Genomic DNA, 3,712 nt, shown 5'->3' with positions numbered 1-3,712 from the left:
ACTCAGATTGGAAATGAAAAGAGAAATCCCTGAATTAATAACATCTGAAGTAAAGAATCAAATGCAGAAACATATGGAGGTAACCCAATGCCCACACAGAACAAGTACTACAGAAGACACTGATAAAAAAAAAAAAACATTTAAAGATCTATCTAAAAATTGTTCAGGGGCCAGGGAGATGGCTCCGTAGAATAAGCGTTTCCCTGGCAAGTGCAAGGGTCTGAGTTCAATCCCCGGTTCTGCCAAAATAAATAAATAAATAAAAATTGTTCAAAACATTTTATCACAAGTGGTAGATACTGCCCAAAAGGCAGTTTAAATACATCTTACAGTCCAGCTCTATTTCTTTTTCCTCAAATTTGAGACAATTTTATTTCTCATAAATATTATTTTATAAATTAATGAGTCAACTATAGAAATATAAAATTAGGTTGGTTTGTTTGCTTAGGGGTGTTTTTGTACCTGGAATTGAACCCAGGACCTTGTGCCTGCTAGGCAAGCCCTGTGCTGTTGAGCCATATCCCCAGCCCAGAAATATAAAATTAGATTAAAAAAGAAATATAAAATTAGGAGGCAGATATGATACCAGCCTGGGCTGCATAGTAAGCTTAAGGCCAGCCTGAACTACTTAACAAGATACTTTCTCAATCCCCTTCCCCCAAAAAGAAGCAATGTAAAATTACTATAGTTATGCACAGTCCTAATGTTTAAAAGAAGATGTAGGGCTGGCAATTTAGCTCAATGGTAGAGTGCTTGCTTAGCATATATAAAGCCCAAGGTTCCAACAGCTGTGCACCTACATGAACCCTAGAACTCTGACTGCTGAGGCAGAAAGGTCACAAGTTCAAGCCTAGCCTGGGCTATGTAGTGAGTCTGAGGTCACCCTGGACTGTATGGTTAGACTCAAAACAAACAACAACAACAAAACCAAAAGGGTTGAACACCTGTGTATATTCAACTATATATGCAGACTTCTTTTTCCTATAAAACAAAATCATTAGAATAGAACATTAAGGTCAAATGTGTAAAGATTCTTGCTATAACTTTCAGACTGAACTGATTTATATTCCAACCAGTGCAGTAACACTTCTATAACACCATGCTTTCATAAAATATAATTGGAGACAGCAACTGCTGGTCATCTAGAGAGGCTAGCTAAGTTAATTTTGCTTTCGATTTCAAAGGCATATTCACCAGGACAAGGTACTAACTGGATTCATTCATGGTAGAATTGAGTGGGGAAAAAAACATACTTGAAACTCTATACTCCTTCCCTGCCACCACCGAGTTGCGTGGAGGAGGAGGCTCGGGTGTGCTCAAGATTCGGCTTCACCCGTAACCCGCCTCCATGGCCAAGGAAGGGATTGCTGCTGGAGGTGTAATGGACATCAACACTGCTTTACAAGAGGTGCTAAAGACCGCTCTCATCTACAATGGCCTTTCACGTGGAATTCGCGAAGCCGCCAAAGCCTTAGACAAGTGCCAAGCCCATCTCTGTGTGCTTGCATCCAACTGTAATGAGCTTATGTATGTAAAGTTAGTGGAGGCCCTTTGTGCTGAGCACCAAATCAACCTAATTAAGGTTGACAACAACAAGAAACTCGGGGAATGGGTAGGCCTCTGTAAAACTGACCGTGAGGGAAAACCCCATAAAGTGGTTGCTTCCAGTTGTGAGGTGGTTAAGGATTATGGCAAAGAATCACAGGCCAAGGATGTCATTGAAGAATACTTCAAATGCAAGAAATGAATGAATAAAAATTTTGGTTCACTTTAAAAAGAAAAAAGAAAAAAAGAAACTCTACAAAGTCTTGAAGTCAATTATTCCACCAGAAAGCAAAGCTTTGAATTGCATATTTTATTATCATATCTCATCTGGAAGGACTCAATTCAAATATTTATGAGCAATGAATAATGAATCGAGTGTAATAACTAGTTATTTCTCTTAAAGATTTATAATTTTTTAAAGAAGGAAAATGTGCTCAAGGAATGAAGGGTGGTTGGGCCTCAAGATTTCATTATGAACACTGCTTTGTTTGGGGGCACATGGGAAATCCTCATTTTGAAAAGATGCTTTCTTATTCTGAAGCAGAAGAGATGTTGAGAAGATTATCTAAAATAATGCAAAAGTTCTAGAAAGATTTACAAAGATAGGTTACTGGAGGCGTAGCAATATTTGCTGCACTGCTATTAAGCACTTATAATGTTAAAAGCCAAACTTAGGCTAATGGTTATAGATAGAAAAATGATGAGGTTCCACTTCTGACCCTCATGAGCTAATTGAGGAAATGAAACCATTGATATTCTACAATGTCAGTGACATTGAAGTTCTGGGAAGGACAATAAATGACTTGGGAAAAGATAGCACAAAAGGAGGTGGGCTACTCACAAAGGACTCCACAAATTTTAGGACATGCAGTCATTAAGGTCTATAGTAGATAAAAGAAAATTTCTGAGATGTTATAAATGTAGTTACAAGTCAGAAGACGGAGAAGAACCAAGGTAAGAGGAGGTACTCAGCTAACGGTTTGGGTGGTGGTGAGGAAGCAAAAAAAGAAGAAACTGCTCCTCAGGCCTACACATTCATTTTTGTTACTTTTCACTCGCTGCTGGGACAAAATACACGACACCCAAAATTAAGGAAGGAAAGGTTTATTTAGCTCACAGTTTGTGGAGCTTTCAGTCCATACTCAGCTGGCTCCAAGGCAGAGTGGTACAGGGCAGAGGGCAGCAGCTCAAATGGAGGTGGAAAACAGCAAGAGTGAAAATGGAGAAGCAGTGGCAGCCACAAAGGAGCAGCTTCTCTCCTTTCTTGATACTGCATTGAGGCTCTCTGCTCCAGGGCGAGTGTAGCATTCACACCCATAATCCCAGCAGCACTCACACCCATAATCCCAGCAGCACTCACACCCATGATCCCAGCACTGGATCATAAATTGATCACCAACTTTATAAGTCAGCCCCATGACTGCATGAGGCTTTGGGGGGACAACTAGACACAAACCATAACAACATGTATTGATATTTTGGACTTGAACTGTCAGGTGGAAGCAGGGCATGGTGGCGCACAGCTGGGATCCCAGCCTTTGTAGAAAGATAGCAAATTCAAGTCTACCCTGGACAATTTAGCATCACCCTTTCCTCAAAATAAAAAATCTTAAAGGGTGCTGCTGAGTATGGTGGTGTGATGGAGACTACTACGAAGTGGCTCTGGGCAGGATTTACATTAACAAACTGGCTTTTCATGTTTTCCTTGTAAGTCTGCTAAAGACCCAGACCCCTTGGCTGGAGATGGCAACCTGTAAGGGCAGGTGAAGTCTTGGTCCCTCAAAGGTCGAGGCCATGTCTAAGGACACCTGGTTCCATCCTCAATTAGCTAGAGAAAGATTGTAGCAGCAGGCATCTCACCCCTGAGTGAAGGCCTTCCTAGAGATAACATAGTTCTCCTAAATTAACCTCAGAGAAGTCCTTAAAAGATTCCCAAGTCCTACCCAGATTCTTGCATTTTCTTCAATATTCTCCTCCTTTGTTTGATAAGTGAATAAACACAGGTTGCCTAAAGAAGTTCTTGGTCTTAAATCTCAGAAAATCTCTGTGGGAGGGCTTTTGATCCTCCTGAAGCCCAGAAATCATTCCACTTGTTCCATTTGTTTAAGCTTTCACCATCCATTCATTTTGGAGTCCGTCGGCCTGATCAGTCTGCAATGTCTAGGGG

The 3,712-nt window shown here is 40.7% G+C and overlaps 1 pseudogene; it reads left to right on the top strand.

The window, feature by feature from the left end:
• Positions 1 to 1,348: 1,348 nt before the first annotated feature.
• On the top strand, positions 1,349 to 1,770 carry LOC101570766 (annotated as a pseudogene).
• Positions 1,771 to 3,712: the final 1,942 nt, after the last annotated feature.

This window comes from Octodon degus, unplaced genomic scaffold (assembly GCF_000260255.1).
Source record: "Octodon degus isolate 3935 unplaced genomic scaffold, OctDeg1.0 scaffold00027, whole genome shotgun sequence".
In the NCBI taxonomy this organism is placed as follows: Eukaryota; Metazoa; Chordata; class Mammalia; order Rodentia; family Octodontidae; genus Octodon; species Octodon degus.
Note: the sequence above shows the minus strand (reverse complement) of the source record. Positions and strands in the feature narration are given on the sequence as shown.